Consider the following 18,449-nt stretch of genomic DNA (forward strand, 5'->3'; position numbering starts at 1 on the left):
CAACCAACGTCTCCTAGCTATCTGGGAGGGAACCGAGTAGGAGTAGTGCTAGTACCTCATCAGCGAGAGGTACTTCCAATGATGTTGCCTGGTGGATCAGCCCCTGGAAGGCATTCATGTGCTCCGCCATGCTGGAGCCATCTTGGTACCGGAGTCTTACTAGCTTCCGAAATACCGAAACCTGATTAACAACATTTTTGTTCTGAAACATAAAGTTGATCTTCTCCCAAAGCTCATGAGCCTTGCTCTCTTCATTGAAGTTGTTGTATAGACTCATGTCGATGAAGCACCGTATGTACGCCGTTGTCTTCATGTGCATCACTTCCCATATTGTGGCATCATTTTTGTTCGGTCACTTGTCCCCGAACTAAACCGGCAACCAAAGATCTTTAACCACGAGCATGTCCCTCATCTTCGACTTCCACACTGAGTAATTGGAGCCGGTGAGCTTGAACGTGCCTCCCAACGAATCGTCCATTTTTCTGTGTCGTTTTGCTCTCCGGCCACAACCGAAACGTAGATCACTTGATGATAATAAAAACACAGACGAAATGGGAATGGAGGTAAATACACAAAACATAAAGAGAATACACAGGATATTAACGTGGAAAACCCTGATAGGGAAAAACCATAGGAGTCCACAGACTCCAAACTATCACTATGTAAGGTAATCCAACAGGGAGCATAGAGGCACCGACCCCTTGCTCTCAATCTTCACATAGCGGCGGTTACAATAGAGACACAATCTCTGTATATCGCTCTCTCTCTCTCTCTCTCTCTCTCTCTCTCTCTCTTACGCACTGTACAAAAGTTACACTAATAACTCTATATTTATTATTAAGTTTGCCCTAGGTCATATTTATACTAATATGACTTTTAGGCTATTTACAAATATAGCCCTAGTGGGTTCTTTGGGACATATTTACATATATGTCCCTTCCATCCGATGAGAGGTTCTCACCGGGCCTGCAACATCCGGTTCTCACCAGGTCTTCCTTGCCGGGTACTCATCATCCGGTTCTCACCGGGTCTTCCGTTGTCGGGTACTCCACATCCGGATTCGGCCTCGACCGAGTTGCTCATCACTATGGTTCTTCTCATTTCCCATCCGGAGGGACCTGTTTCCTAACAAAGTCCTCATCTTCAAAACTAATCTTGATCAAACAACTGTTCAACATGAAGATGAGAGAGAACGATCCGGCTACCTCTCATATCAACACCTTCAGTCGGGTGTTGTCAGAACTCTCCTCACAAGGGATCAACTTCGAAGAAGAAGTGAAAGCCCTTGCTCTCCTATCAAGCTTGCCAGCTAGTTGGGAGGTATTCTGCACCACAAACACCAATAGCCGACCGATCCTAAATTTGGATGAGACGATCGGCCAAGTCCTCACCGAGGACATTCGACAAAAATCGATGGGACTTACCATCGATGAATCGGCAAAAGCCCATCACTCGACCGAGTCGTTCAACTGACAAAGTCGAACGATTGAACAAGCCGACAAAATCACTCAGAATACCAACCAATAAAAAATGAGGGGAAACCGACCGCGGTCGAAGTCGAGAACGGGCCGATCAAGTGAATTCTGCACACACTACAGAAAAGTTGGCCACAATGTTTCCGACTGTTGGTCAATCACGAGGAAAGAGAGTGGTTGGCGATCCGAACGAAATCGAGGACGACCTTACTCAGACCACTCTCTAGTCGGCAACCAAATCAACGTTGTCGACACCCGATCAGGAGAAATTCTCTCCTTAGAGGATTCAGTGATCGGAGAAGTCCTATACACTGCACAAGATGCACACACGTGGCTACTGGATTCCGGTGCCACATTCCAGGTGACCCCCAACATTGAATGGTTTGCGAACTATTCAACCGACGCCAACGGCACAATCTGACTAGGCAACGGGCAAGAGTGCAAAATCACAGGGACCGACGAAGTCCCCTTTCGATTGCCCAATGCCAACATGATCACCCTCCACCGAGTTCGGCACGTACCTGATCTGAAAAGGAGTCTGGTCTCCATCGGCATGCTAGCCGAAGACAGGTACAAAACGACTCTAAGTGAGTCGGTAATAATGGATGATCATCTGAGGAAACCTGAAGATAGGAGGCGGTCACAACTACAATAACTTGTGCCCAATGATGGCGATCAATCCAAAAGGGGTCGTGAACGTAGCCGAAAAGATCGACCCAAACCTATGGCATGGCAGATTTGGTCATATATCTCAAGTTGATGGCGGTCGGCTACATCCCAAAACTCCAAGCGAAGATGGACTTTTGCGAGCATTGTCAATACAGGAAACAGACCCGAAGTCTGCACGCTCTCCACTACGAGATGGTACGACAACCCCTAGAGCTCATGCACACAGATATATATGGGCCCATGCCAGAGCAATCACTAGGAGGCTCCCAATACTTCATCACCTTTCTAGATGACTTTACACAGAAGGCTTGGGCCTACTCCATCAAGTTTAAAGACGAAGCGCTCGAGGTCTTCACTCGGTGGATATCTGAAGTGGAGAATCAGTTGGGATATAGAGTGAAGACACTCAGATCCGACAACAGAGGAGAATATACCTCCAGAGCCTTCAAGCAGTACTTGTCCAACAAAGGGATCCAACATCAAAAGACCATTCCTTACACACCCATGCAGAATGGATTGGCAGAACAGAACAACAGAACGATCCAAGAGAGGGTGACAACAATGCATCAACAAGCTGGACTGAAGCTGGAGTTCTGGGATGAGGCATTGCATACGGCAATATATTTGGTAAATCTATCATCGTCGAAGGCAATCAGGCTCAAAATGCCATAGGCACTATGGTCAAGCAAACAGCCGACCTACAATAGGCTCCATCCGTGTATTCAGATGCGAAGCCTACGAGTTCATCCCCTAGGAGAAAAGGACTAAGTTGGCACCCCATGCAACAAAATGCATATTTCTCAATTACGGAACCGATGGGGACTTTGGCTACCGGCTATGTGACCCTAAGAATCGGAAACTAATCCAGAGTAGTGACATAGTCTTCAATGAAGACTCTATCTTCTCTCAGCAAAAAATAGTTGGTAAAAAGGTATCTTTCAAAGACGACAGAGACTTCATAGAAGGACCGACCCACCAAGCCAACTAAGAGATTCGACAAACAATCGAACTCCACCAAGCCGACAACATACCTACCGACTCTGAATCGGTAGGAAGTCCACTAGTCGAACTCGAAGACAAAGCCATCAAAGACAAAGCCAATTCGACAAGAGTCAAAGAAGGCAAAGTCAACAAGATGCGAGTAGGAAACAGAACCAAGTCGACAAAGTCCATAGGGGAGGACAACGTGAGACCACCGAAATCCCGACTTAGGGGCGAGTCACCTAACAAGACTCCTGACACAAATGGTTCAACAAAGATCACCCAACAGAGCCGATCGAAGAATCTGAACCACTTATCTCGGCACCCAAGAGATCTAGACAAGCTCGAAGACCAACAGAGTTTTTAAAACGGGGCCTCGACTACGTCAACTACATTGATGCAGGCGAACCAAGCACTTATGAAGAAGCTATGGCCGCAACGGACACCGATACATGGCTAAAAGCCATGAAATCCGAAATGGACTCGATTCACAAGAATCAGACATGGGAGCTGGTTGAACTACTAGCAAGAAGAATACCGCTACCTTGCAAATGGGTTTTTCGATACAATTATGTATCTGACTCAGAGAAACCCAAGTACAAATCTTGGCTTGTCGCGAAAGGGTTCAAACAAGAACATGGGGTCAACTACGACGAGATATTCTCACCAGTAGTCAAGATGACCACCCTCCGCCTCTTACTAGGAGTCGTGGCAACAAAAAACCTAGAGCTAGAGCAGTTGGATGTAAAGACGACATTCCTACACGAAGATCTGGAAGAAGACATCTACATGTCTCCATTAGTAGGCTTCACGGCGATGGGGGAGGAAAGTCACCTCGTATGTCGACTGAAGAAAAGCCTCTATGGCCTGAAACAAGCGCTGAGGATGTGGTACCAGAAGTTTGACTCCCACATCATGCAACTTGGATATCGCCGATCCGACTCCGACCCAATCATGTATATTCGGCAACTGGCCAACGAGTCTAGGATTTATCTGATCCTATATGTTGATGACATGTTGATTGCAAGAAGCAATCAAGCAGAGATCGGAAAGCTGAAGTGGAGCCTTCACGACAAGTTCGCGATGAAGGAACTTAGACAAGCCCGTCACATACTGGGCATGAGGATCGAGCGAAATCGGACGACCAAGACTCTCTGACTCTCCCGGTGCTGAGGCGCTTCAACATGCAGAATGCGAACCCAACACCAACACCGCTTCCGACGTTGATCAGACTATCAGACAGAGAATCTCCTTTAATGGACAAGGAGAGAGAGCTTAATGGAAAGATGTCCTACACATCGGTCGTAGGAAGTATCATGTACGCAATGGTGGCGACCCGACCTCACCTAGCTTATGTCGTAGGAGTGGTCAACCGGTACATGTCAAACCCAGGACAGAAGCATTGGGAGGCCGTCAAGCACATCTTCAGGTACCTGAGAGGTGTTGGGATTACGGTCCCTCCGGATGGGATGGTCGGATGTCCGGGAATCCGGATGATGAAGACCCGGTTCCGGATCCGGATGATGAAGACCCTGGCTACGGAGCCGGATGACGAATGTACCCGGAGAGAGATCCGGATGCGGGGACATATTTGTGAATATGTTTGCCAAGGGCCCTCGAGGCTATACTTGTAAATAGCCCGAAAGTCATATGTGTATAAATATGACTTAGGGCAAACAGTTTTGTTGTTGTTGCTCATTTTTTCTGTTTTCCACTTAGAGGGAGCGAAGTGAGAGCAGCCGAGAGAGAGAGAGAGAGAGAGAGACGAAGAGGTCGTTGCCTCTGTGTATTACCGCCGCCTGTGGCGAAGACAGTGAGCTCAAGGTTGTTGCCTTGTAGCTTCACCATTGTACATCTCTGTTTATAGTGATAGTTGGAGTTTGAGGACTCCCGTGGTTTTTCCCACTAAGGGTTTTCCACGTAAAATATCCTGTGTACTCTTCTCTCTATTGTCTTCGTGCATTTTGTATTTCCTGTTTTCTGTGAGTCGATCCTATTCCTCGGTTGTGGCCGAGCACGGTGTTTGACAAAGTGGTATCAGAGCGACGGTAACACAGAAAATGGAAGGCGGCAGCAGCGGGCAGCCGGGGATGATGGTGCTGAATGCGCAGAACTACGCCGACTGGAAGATAAAGATGGAGGACCTGCTCATTGTTCGGGACCTGTATGAACCGATCGACAGGTCGGAAATACCCAAGGGGGTACTTGAGACGGAATGGAGGCTTCTGAACCGGAAAGCCGTTGCAACCATTCGGCAATACGTCGACGTGAGCGTTCTACAACATGTAGCGAACGACACCAACGCATATGAGATGTGGCAGAAGCTGTCGGGCCTCTACGAGAGGAAGAATGCGTTGAACCGGACCTCCCTGATGAGGAAGATAGTGAATCTTAAGTACCGGGACGGCGAGAGCATGGTCGAACACGTCAGCACGTTCATGGGATTCGTGAACCAGCTTGCGGCGATCAAGTTCCCGTTGGATGATGCAATGCAAGCCATCATGCTGATGTGTACATTGCCGGAAAGCTGGGAGAACTTGGTGGTGACTCTCAGCACCTCCTGCACCGAAGATAACTTGTCTCTACAAACGGTAAAGACAAGCATTTTGAACGAAGAAGCGCGTCGGAGAGATAAAGAACCGGCCTCCGATCCGAAGATGCTGCTTACCGAATCGGATCGGGGAAGACAACGGAACCGGAGTCCGCAAAGACGGGAGAAGTCGGGGACCCGGTCGCGGTCAAGAGGAAGGCCCACATGCTTCCACTGTGGGAAGCCGGGGCACTTCCGAAAGAATTGTCGTCATTACCGAAAAGACAACGGAACCGACGACACCGATTCGAAGAAGTCTTCGGAACGGAACGGTGCTTACCGGGGAGCCACGGACTGGAATGGTTCGGATCGGCGAGGGCACGACCGGAAAGGAACGACGGCACTCGCGGCAAGTGAAGAGGAGATCATGCTCATCACCGAAGAAGGTGAACTAAACATTGCCGGCAATGAGACTACCTGGGTGGTCGATTCCGGAGCGTCGTTCCACCTGACCCCGGAAAGAAGATACTTCTCATCCTACACAGCCGGTGAGCATGGCTGTGTTCGGATGGGAAATGAAGGTACGTGCCGGATTGCCAGCATAGGAGACGTGTGGTTGACAACCTCGACCGGATGCAAAATGTTGCTGAAGGATGTCTGACACGTTCCGGAGGTTCGATTGAACCTGATTTCGGCCGGGAGGCTAGACGATGAAGGCTACACAGGTAGCATCCGGAACTGCGTAATGAAGTTCAGCAAGGGGAGCCTGATAGTGGCTCGGGCCCGGAAAGTCAACACACTGTACCTTATGAATGCCTGGTTGTGTCCGGAGGAGTTGAACGTGGCAGCCGACACTACCGGTGAGTTGTGGCACAAGAGACTGTGCCACATGAGTGAGAAGGGGATGAAGAGGCTTGCAGAAGACAACCTCATTCCAGTGAAGCATGTGCACCTGGAGAAGTGCACCGATTGCCTGGCCGGTAAGCAAAACCGGACCTCCTTCCGCTCAAGACCACCGATGAGACGTAGTGTACCATTGGAGTTGGTACACACTGATGTGTGTCAGGTAGAAACGAAGTCACATGGCGGAGCCCAGTACTTCGTAACATTCATAGATGACCATAGCCGGAAGCTGTGGACGGCACCGTTGAAGACAAAGGACCAAGTATTGTCCGTCTTCAAAGAACTCCACGCGAGAGTGGAAAGAGAATCCGGCAAGAAGCTGAAAGCGCTACGAGCGGATAACGGAGGTGAATACCGAGGGCAATTTGAGGAGTATTGCCGTTCGATGGGAATCCGGCTCGAGTTTACTGTGCCGAAGACGCCGGAACTGAACGGGCTGGCCGAGAGGATGAACCGGACCATAATGGAGAGGGTCCGGAGTATGCTAGCACATGCGAAATTACCCAAGGGATTTTGGGCTGAGGCAATGTCGACGGCGACATATGTGATAAATAGATCACCCTCAGTACCCCTGGATGGAGACACGCCACAGAGAGTGTGGACCGGTAAGGAAGTGTCCTACCGGCATCTGAAGGTGTTCGGGTGTCTCGCATATGTGCATGTGGCAAAGGACCGGAGAGGAAAGCTAGATCCAAAGACCCGGCCATGCATATTCCTCGGTTACGGCAACGACGAGTTCGGCTACCGAGTATGGGACCCGGTCGACAAGAAGATATTCAGGAGTCGAGATATCATCTTCATGGAGGACAAGACACTCGCCGACTGGGAGTCGGAGAAGAAGATGAAGAGCTCCAAGTCGAACGGTGAGAATCAACTCTACGAGGAGCAGTCCCGACCGGCAAGGGACCGGTTAGCACTCGAGGATCCGGCCGAAGACGGTGAAGAAACAGAACCGGCAGAGGAAGATGAAACTGATACCGGAACCATCCCCGATCCCGAAATGGATTCGGATGAAGAGGAAACGGAGGAGCCGGTTACCGAAGCTCCGGAACGGAGATATCCTCTAAGAGAGAGAAGGGCCCCCCGGAGATTTCCGGAACCAGAGCACGTGCTGCTAACCGACGAGGGGGAGCCGGAGAGTTTTGAAGAAGCAAAGCTTGACACCCATAGCCACAGGTGGTTAAGTGCCATGCAGGAGGAGATGGATTCCCTGCATGAGAACCACACATATGAACTTGTGGAGTTGCCGAAAGGAAAGCGGGCACTTCGAAACAAGTGGGTGTTCAAGCTGAAACCGGGAGATGCCGGAAACCCCCCGAGATATAAAGCCAGGATCGTGGTGAAGGGGTTCCAGCAGAAGAAGGGCGTCGACTTTGACGAGATATTTGCCCCGGTAGTGAAGATGACCTCCATACGGACGGTGCTGAGCATAGCGGCAAGCATGGACCTCGAGGTAGAACAGATGGACATGAAGACGGCATTCCTTCACGGCGACCTCGAAGAAGAGATCTACATGCAGCAACCGGAAGGATTCGAGAAGAAAGGGAAGGAGCACCTGGTATGCCGGTTGAAGAAGAGCCTTTACGGACTGAAGCAGGCTCCCCGGCAATGGTACCGGAAGTTCGACTCTTTCATGACCGACGAAGGGTACCACAAAACGCAGTCCGATCACTGCGTGTTTGTGAAGAAGTTCGAAGGAGGAGACTTTCTAATACTCCTCCTGTACGTGGACGACATGTTGATCGTCGGACGGGACCAGGTCAAGATACGGATGCTAAAGAAAGCGCTTCACCGAACCTTCTCAATGAAGGACCTGGGTCCGGCGAGGCAAATACTAGGGATGCACATCATCCGGGACCGGAAGAAGAAGCAGTTGTGGCTGTCACAGGAGAAGTACGTGACAAAGGTGCTTCACCGGTTCAACATGTCGGAAGCAAGACCTGTCGGGTCAACCCTCCCGGCAAACTGCAAGTTGTCCAGCAAGCAAAGCCCCAAGACAAAGGCTGAGAAGGAGGACATGATGAAAGTACCATATGCCTCTGCTGTCGGAAGTTTGATGTACGCAATGGTGTGTACAAGACCGGACATAGGATATGCAGTCGGAGTGGTGAGCCGGTACATGAGCAATCCCGGCAAAGAGCACTGGAACGCGGCCAAGTGGATACTCCAATACCTGAAGGGCACGGCAAACGTGTGCCTCCGATTCGGCTCCGGTAAGCCCGAACTCGACGGCTTTACCGATTCGGATATGTCGGCTGATGCAGATACCAGCCGGTCCACATCAGGGTATGTGATGACGTATGCAGGGGGAGCTATTTCGTGGCAGTCGAGGCTGCAGAAGACGGTTGCGTTGTCAACTACGGAGGCGGAGTACATGGCGGCTGTTGAAGCCGGCAAGGAAATAATATGGATGAAGGACTTCATTAGAGAGCTCGGTATCCGGCAGGAGGAGTACCGACTCTACTGCGACAGTCAGAGTGCCATCCACCTTGCGAAGAACGCGGCCTATCACTCCCGGACAAAGCACATCCAACGAAGATATCACTGGATCCGGGAAAGGATAGAAGACCAAGAGTTCGTGCTGACGAAGATTCACACGGACGAGAACGGGTCAGATATGCTGACCAAAGTGCTCACACCCGACAAGCTGGAAGCGTGCCGGAAGAGGGTCGGACTGGAAAGACATCCCATGCCGAAGTGAAGGGGGAGTTTTTTGGGATTACGGTCCCTCCGGATGGGATGGTCGGATGTCCGGGAATCCGGATGATGAAGACCCGGTTCCGGATCCGGATGATGAAGACCCGGTTCCGGATCCGGATGATGAAGACCCCGGCTACGGAGCCGGATGACGAATGTACCCGGAGAGAGATCCGGATGCGGGGACATATTTGTGAATATGTTTGCCAAGGGCCCTCGAGGCTATACTTGTAAATAGCCCGAAAGTCATATGTGTATAAATATGACTTAGGGCAAACAGTTTTGTTGTTGTTGCTCATTTTTTCTGTTTTCCACTTAGAGGGAGCGAAGTGAGAGCAGCCGAGAGAGAGAGAGAGAGAGAGAGACGAAGAGGTCGTTGCCTATGTGTATTACCGCCGCCTGTGGCGAAGACAGTGAGCTCAAGGTTGTTGCCTTGTAGCTTCACCATTGTACATCTCTGTTTATAGTGATAGTTGGAGTTTGAGGACTCCCGTGGTTTTTCCCACTAAGGGTTTTCCACGTAAAATATCCTGTGTACTCTTCTCTCTATTGTCTTCGTGCATTTTGTATTTCCTGTTTTCTGTGAGTCGATCCTATTCCTCGGTTGTGGCCGAGCACGGTGTTTAACAAGAGGGACCAAAGATACACAACTGACTTTCGGTTTGACAACCTTAGTCGAAGTCAAAGGTTACACTGACTCCGACTATGCCGAAAATACGGACAATCAGAAGTCAACATCAGGCTATATTTTCACCTATGGTGGCGTTGCGATATCATGGAGATCGAAGCGTCAAGAGTGCACAACCCTGATGACCACAAAGGCTGAGTACATAGCAACATCGGAGGCAGCGAAGGAAGCGACATGGCTACACCGACTGTCTGCCAACTTCTCATCTACAAGTCGAATCAACCGACCAACGCTGACCATCTATTGCGACTCGCAGAGTGCAATTCGCCTCATTAACAATCCCGTCTATCACGCAAAGACGAAGCACATTGAGGTACAATATCATCACATCCAGGAGCTCATAACTGAGAAGAGGCTTGAAGTCCGAAAGATCGACACCGAGGTGAACATCGTCAATTGCCTGACAAAGCCACTCCCAGATCAATGCTTTAGAGTACTAAGGACAAAGATGGGACTACGACAAGCAACTGAGCAGAAGAAAGCCGAACAAGGAGTAGAAGGTAAGAGTCAATCGAATCAATCATGATAATGATCCATGCTAGGATCGACACGGACCTCACTTATGCCGACTCGACTATATGCCGACCGACTTGTAACATAAATTTAGATTAGTGTTGTAATCTAGGTTTACGGGGGAGACAACCCCAAACACATGTACATGTAGGAAAGACTAGTCCTTTTACGGGGGAGTTTGTTGGCATAAAAGGCTGACTCCTTCCACTTTGTATCCTAGTGTGAATTCGTACATATAGTTAGGGATTAGTATATAAGCGATAACCTAATGTTGTAAAGAGAGAGCATCGCTTGATCATTCTCTTATAGAGTCTCTAAGAGATAGATAGATAGATAGATTATATTATCATCTTCGGAGGTCAAATATGACCTATGAGACCAAAAATATTACATTTCACGTGATATGTGTGCCCTATGTGTGAAAGTGAGTAGTGACTCTCGATGTTCAAGAACTTTACCAATGAATGTTGCAATCGAGAGTGCACATTGTGGTTGTGAGAGGAATTCATCCAAAGATTGGGCTCAGTTGAAGAGATGTGGAAAGCATGGTTGAATATGATCAAAGGCAGAGCATTGTATCAAAGTGTGATACTCAGACTCGTGAACTTGTTTAGGGCAAAGTGTGCATAGCCAACCACTCTCATCACTTGTGCCCCAACGCCCTATTTCACATCACAATGCATGTGAGCTAAGTCGCATGGAAGCAATGGTTCGAATGGCAGATAACGGTATGGACTCTAACATGTATCGATGTGTATGATTTCCCCGTTCCGCAAAGAATATGGTTTTGTAGTTAGGTGCAACATGTGTAGTATAATGTGTGAAGCGCGAGCCTCCACATTTGTCCCATGTCATGATACATTGGCGTTGCAAAAAGGCATCATTTACACAGGAATCTAATGATGCATCATGAAGCAAGTGTCTCGCATCCCATCTACCAAACCATTTTTCAATATCTTGCATCCAACCCGGAACACAAAATTTTGCTTTTATGCGTCTTTTGGATCTTTTTGCTTGCTTCCCACGCAATTCTAGGAAGTCGATGTGAGGGATTTTTTTGAACCTTAAGCATGTATTCAACAACCCTTTCCATGGCCATGGTCTCAATGGGAAGTGATCTCGTCTCAAGGAGGAGGAGGAGGGTGTAGAGCGTTTGTTTCTTAACTTGTAGAAACTTTGTAAGAAAATGTTTTTGGACATTTTCAAACTCTTTCCACATAGATTTAGGGATGTTACCGCCTCATACTTCCACCCCATAGATAAGAACCAGTGTCACCAAAGTGTCGAAAAGATATTTCTTGAGGAACCAACACTTAATATCTCCAAGGTTGCATGTGTTCTCAAATGCATAATATGCTCGCTTACCCGCCTCTAAGCGGCATGTAGCACATTCATTCCATCTATGATTTGAAGGAACTTCAAGGCCAAGATATTTGAAGCTTTCCACACATTCAAGTGGCTCATTGTTGTACATAATGCATGGTTTATCTCTTTTTTGGCTCTTCATAAGCATAATCTTTGTTTTAGAGCTATTGACACTTAATTTAGTATGCATGCAAAAAAAAAAATCCAATGTCTTCATAAGCTTTTGTGCATCTCGTAAAGTATTTGCAAAAAGCACTACATCATCTGCATATAGCAAAAGCATAATCACAACATTCCCAATGGCAACTTCTTCAACACATTCTTCCTTTGCAAACTTGGTAACCATTTCTTCCAATTCATCAATGCATAGACCAAATAGTGTTGGTGAGAGAGAGAGAGAGAGAGAGAGAGAGAACAGAAATAAAGAGAGCTTCCATTAAAGCTTCATCTGTGTATTTAACATCTGTCAATATCTTCTTGCCCTCCTTTTGTGTTGTTTGCTGAGCACAACCGACAAATCCTCACATACGTTTCCATATCAGGCTTCATCCAATATACCACCACATTTACAATGACCAAGCATCCTCTATTTTCCATATTGAACGTAAAACTCAAGCAAATTATTATGGTATAGAGGTCATTTTGTATGCCTCGATCCATGAATTCAGCATCTATGAACATGCCTTCATGTAAAGGCATGTGATCGACACCCATCTTGAGGGATCTCAGCCCATCGAACAGTTTATATGCATCTGATCAACTTCCACATGTTGCATACATATCAAATGTGCTTCTAATGAGCATATCCAATTTTATACCTAGCTAAGCGATGGAAATATGGATTTCTTTTCCTTTCTTTTAAATCAGATGTGTTCGACCATGAAAATCACATCTCGAATGCAAGATTTGAAGAACAATGATTCCATCCATCACATAATAAGAAATGGAATTCTTTCGAATGCATACGTAAGAGCATCCTCCCCCCACCTATCTCAATGACTCCATCCATATCATAAGAAGAAATGGAATTCTGCATACAAATCATTTAGCATATTAGTGATTACAAGATCATGTTCCAAACCCTATTTTCATATTTTACTTCTTATCCTTTTTCTATTGCTCGAAGGGCAAAATTCCAGATAAGCCATGTTGCCACTATTTCTTTTGATATAAAACAACCCTAAGTCCATTCAGGATTCTGCTTTGCCAATATCTTTGAGATCTATGAGATCTATGGAAAGTCAAAGGTAATGACTTGATGCTGACCATAAGTAGCAATGCAATATTTACAAATTCTTGGGCCGATGCATACCACACAAACCTCTCTTCAAAGTTATCACCTATCATGGACACACCAACTTCAGACTACGATGGAGCATGGATGACGAGGCTACGACCGATAAGTGGAACCAGAAGTGATGAGGCTAGGAACTCTAGAAGTTGTGAGCAACAAGATTGTCAACATAGGAAGCTAGGATTAATTGGAGCACATAAAGACAAAGATGAAGAAGGAGATAAGATGGAATGGAACAAGAAGACTAGATTGATGTGTCAATGACTGGCATTAAATCCCTTGAAAGGGACCACGGAGGTTACAAGTATTTATACAAGTACTAAGATTGAATATCTCTAGAATATACTCGAGAAATATCTCTAGAATATACTCGTCTAGAATACACCACAGAATATTTCTAGAATATTTCTAGAATATACTAAAGAGTAGAATATTCTGGAATTTACTATATGATAGACTATATTGACGAGAATCAACGCTCCGATTCTCCTCCACCACTCGGCCACAACCGAGAAGTCACTTATCGACACAGCAGAAAATAGGAAATACAGAGAAAGACACGATGACACACGGATTAACGTGGAAAACCCTATACGGGAAAAACCACGGGAGTGCAAGACTCCAAACAAAACTATGCACAGAGAAATATACAATGGCGAGCTGCAAGGCGACGACCTTGAGCTCGCTATCCTCACCACAGGCGGCGGTATTACACAGAGGCGTCGACCTCTCCCTCTCTCTCACGCTCTGTCTCTCTCACGGCTGCTCTCTCTTCACTCCTCTTGAGTGGAAAAACAAAAATGAGTAGCAACAACAACATAAAACTGTTTGCCCTAAGTCATATTTATACACATATGACTTTCGGGCTATTTACAAATATAGCCTCAAGGGCCCTTGGCAAACATATTCACAAATATGTCCCCGCATCCGGATCTCTCTCCGGGTACATTCATCATCCGGCTCCGTAGCTGGGGTATTCATCATCCGGCTCCGTAGCCGGGGTCTTCGTCATCCGGCTCCGTAGCCGGGGTCTTCGTCATCCGGCTCCGTAGCCGGGGTCTTCGTCATCCGGATCCGGAAACCGGGTCTTCGTCATCCGGATCCGAAAACCGGGTCTTCGTCATCCGGATCCGGAAACCGGGTCTTCGCCATCCGGCTCCGGATCTCGGGTCTTCATTCCCGATTCCCGGACATCCGACCATCCCATCCGGAGGGACCGTAATCCCAACAAACTCCCCCTTCACTTCGGCATGGGATGTCTTTCCAGTCCGACCCTCTTCCGGCATGCTTCCAGCTTGTCGGGTGTGAGCACCTTGGTCAGCATATCCGACCCGTTCTCGTCCGTGTGGATCTTTGTCAGCACGAACTCCTTATCTTCTATCCTTTCCCGGATCCAGTGATATCTTCGCTGGATGTGCTTCGTCCGGGAATGGTAGGCCGCGTTCTTCGCAAGGTGGATGGCACTCTGACTGTCGCAGTAGAGTCGGTACTCCTCTTGCCGGATACCGAGCTCTCTAATGAAATCCTTCATCCATATCATTTCCTTGCCGGCTTCAACAGCCGCCATGTACTCCGCCTCCGTGGTTGACAATGCAACCGTCTTCTGCAGCCTCGACTGCCACGAAACAGCTCCCCCTGCATACGTCATCACATACCCAGATGTGGACCGGCTGGTATCTGCATCAGCCGACATATCCGAATCGGTAAAGCCGTCGAGTTCGGGCTTACAGGAGCCGAATCGGAGGCACACGTTTGTCGTGCCCTTCAGGTATCGGAGTATCCATTTGACCGTGTTCCAGTGTTCCTTGCCGGGATTACTCATGTACCGGCTCACCACTCCGACTGCGTATCCAATGTCCGGTCGGGTACACACCATTGCGTACATCAAGCTTCCGACGGCAGAGGCGTATGGTACTTTCATCATGTCCTCCTTCTCAGCCTTTGTCTTGGGGCTTTGCTTGCTGGACAACTTGCAGTTTGCCGGGAGGGTTGACCCGACCGGTCTTGCTTCCGACATGTTGAACCGGTGAAGCACCTTTGTCACGTACTTCTCCTGTGACAGCCACAACTGCTTCTTCCTCCGGTCCCGGATGATGTGCATCCCTAGTATTTGCCTCGCCGGACCCAAGTCCTTCATTGAGAAGGTTCGGTGAAGAGCCTTCTTCAGCATCCGTATCTTGACCTGGTCCCGTCCGACGATCAACATGTCGTCCACGTACAGGAGGAGTATCAGGAATTCTCCTCCTTCGAACTTCTTCACAAACACGCAGTGATCGGACTGCGTTTTGTTGTACCCTTCGTCTGTCATGAAGGAGTCGAACTTCCGGTACCATTGCCGGGGAGCCTGCTTCAGACCGTAAAGGCTCTTCTTCAACCAGCATACCAGGTGCTCCTTTCCTTTCTTCTCGAATCCTTCCGGTTGCTGCATGTAGATCTCTTCTTCGAGGTCACCGTGAAGGAATGCCGTCTTCACGTCCATCTGTTCTACCTCGAGGTCCATGCTTGCCGCTATGCTCAGCACCGTCCGGATGGAGGTCATCTTCACTACCGGGGCAAATATCTCGTCAAAGTCGACGCCCTTCTTCTGCTGGAACCCCTTCACCACGATCCTGGCTTTGTATCTCGGGGGGTTTCCGGCATCTCCCGGTTTCAGCTTGAACACCCACTTGTTACGGAGTGCCCGTTTTCCTTTCGGCAACTCCACAAGTTCATATGTGTGGTTCTCATGCAGGGATTCCATCTCCTCCTGCATTGCACTTAGCCACCTGTGGCTATGGGTGTCATGCTTCGCTTCTTCAAAGCTCTCCGGCTCCCCCTCGTCGGTTAGCAGCACGTGCTCCGGTTCCGGAAATCTCCGGGGGGCCCTTCTCTCTCTTAGAGGATATCTCCGTTCCGGAGCTTCGGTAACCGGCTCCTCCGTTTCCTCTTCATCCGAATCCATTTCGGGATCGGGGCCGGTTCCGGTATCATTTTCATCTTCTTCAGCCGGTTCTGTTTCTTCACCGTCTTCGGCCGGATCTTCGAGTGTTAACCGGTCCCTTGCCGGTCGGGACTGCTCCTCGTAGAGTTGATTCTCACCAGTCGACTTGGAGCTCTTCATCTTCTTCTCCGACTCCCAGTCGGCGAGTGTCTTGTCCTCCATGAAGATGATATCTCGACTCCTGAATATCTTCTTGTCGACCGGGTCCCATACTCGGTAGCCGAACTCGTCGTTGCCGTAACCGAGGAATATGCATGGCCGGGTCTTTGGATCTAACTTTCCTCTCCGGTCCTTTGCCACATGCACGTATGCGAGACACCCGAACACCTTCAGATGCCGGTAGGATACTTCCCTACCGGTCCACACTTTTTGCGGCGTGTCTCCGTCCAAAGGTACTGAGGGTGATCTGTTAATCACGTATGTCGCTGTCGACATTGCCTCAGCCCAAAACCCCTTGGGTAATTTCGCATGCGCCAGCATACTCCGGACCCTCTCCATTATGGTCCGGTTCATCCTCTCGGCCAGCCCGTTCAGTTCCGGCGTCTTCGGCACTGCGAACTCGAGCCGGATTCCCTTCGAGCGACAGTACTCCGCGAACTGCCCCCGGTATTCCCCTCCGTTATCCGCTCGTATCGCTTTCAGCTTCTTGCCGGATTCTCTTTCCACTCTCGCGTGGAGTTCTTTGAAGACGCACAACACTTGGTCCTTTGTCTTCAACGGTGCCGTCCACAGCTTCCGGCTGTGGTCATCTATGAATGTTACGAAGTACTGGGCTCCGCCATGTGACTTCGTTTCTACCTGACACACGTCAGTGTGCACCAACTCCAATGGTGCGCTACGTCTCGTCGGTGGCCTTGAGTGGAAGGAGATCCGGTTTTGCTTACCGGCCAGACAGTCGGTACACTTCCCCAAGTGTACGTGCTTTACCGGTATCAGGTTGTCTTCGGCAAGTCTCTTCATCCCCTTCTCGCTCATGTGGCACAGTCTCTTGTGCCACAGCTCACCGGCAGTGTCGGCTGCCACGTTCAACTCTTCCGGACACAACCGGGCATTCATAAGGTACAGTGTGTTGATCTTCCGGGCCCGAGCTACTATCAGGCTCCCTTTGCTGAACTTCATGACACCGTTCCGGATGCTACCCGTGTAGCCTTCATCGTCTAGCCTCCCGGCCGAAATCAGATTCAATCGAACCTCCGGAACGTGTCGAACATCCTTCAGCAGCATCTTGCATCCAGTTGATGTCATCAGCCACACGTCTCCTATGCCGGCAATCCGGCACATACCTTCATTTCCCATCCGAACACAGCCATGCTCACCGGCTGTGTAGGATGAGAAGTATTTCTTCTCCGGGGTCAGGTGGAACGACGCTCCGGAATCGACCACCCAGGTCATCTCTTCACCGGCAAGGTTCAGCTCTGTCTCTTCGGTAATGAGCATTATCTCTTCTTCACTTGCCGCGAGTGCCGTCGTTCCTTTCCGGTCCTGCCCTCGCCGATCCGGACCTCTCCGGTCCGTGGCTCCCCGGTATGCACCGTTTCGCTCCGGTGACTTCTTCGAATCGGTGTCGTCGGCTCCATTGTCCTTTCGGTAATGCCGACAATTCTTCCGGAAATGCCCCGGCTTCCCACAGTGGAAGCATGTGGGTCTTCCTCTTGACTGCGACCGGGTCCCCGACTTCTCCCGTCTCTGCGGACTCCGGTTCCATTGTCTTCCTCGTTCCGATTCGGTAAGCAGCGCCTTCGAGTCGGAGGCCGGTTCTTTATCTCTCCGACGCGCTTCTTCGTTCAAAATGCTTGTCTTTACCGTTTGTAGAGACAAGTTATCTTCGGTGCAGGAGGTACTAAGAGTCACCACCAAGTTCTCCCAGCTTTCCGACAATGTACACATCAGGATGATGGCTTGCATTGCGTCCTCCAACGGGAACTTGATCGCTGCAAGCTGGTTCACGAATCCCATGAACGTGCTTACGTGTTCCACCATACTCTCGCCGTCCCGGTACTTGAGGTTCACTATCTTCCTCATCAGGGAGGTCCGGTTCAACGCATTCTTCCTCTCGTAGAGGCCCGACAGCTTCCGCCACATCTCATATGCGTTGGTGTCGTTCGCCACATGTTGCAGAACACTTACATCGACGTATTGCCGAATGGTTGCAACGGCTTTCCGGTTCAGAAGCCTCCATTCCGTCTCAAGTACCCCCTTCGGTATTTCCGACCTGTCAATCGGTTCGTACAGTGTCGAATACATGTGTATAATGGACGTATTCACACTATCCCGTTTTGGCCATTTATGTAATTAGCATAAAAGGTAGTTGCCCTAAGTCGGTCACTATATATAGTGACCTTGTAACCTCTTTG

General features: G+C 49.1%; 1 protein-coding gene across 1 annotated transcript in view; it reads left to right on the plus strand.

Annotated features, from left to right (window-relative positions):
- Positions 1-5,465: 5,465 nt before the first annotated feature.
- The window catches only part of LOC147859687 (T-complex protein 1 subunit epsilon-like), a 40,417-nt gene continuing 27,433 nt past the window's right edge, over positions 5,466-18,449 (plus strand). The window contains exon 1 of the mRNA XM_087324831.1: positions 5,466-5,478. The gene's annotated coding sequence lies outside the window, so the exon portion shown is untranslated. The remainder of the gene's footprint in view (positions 5,479-18,449) is intronic.

Source organism: Azolla caroliniana, unplaced genomic scaffold, assembly GCF_043228905.1.
Source record: "Azolla caroliniana isolate FFs.n. ecotype wild unplaced genomic scaffold, voAzoCaro1.0.p SCAF_9, whole genome shotgun sequence".
Classification (NCBI taxonomy): Eukaryota; Viridiplantae; Streptophyta; class Polypodiopsida; order Salviniales; family Salviniaceae; genus Azolla; species Azolla caroliniana.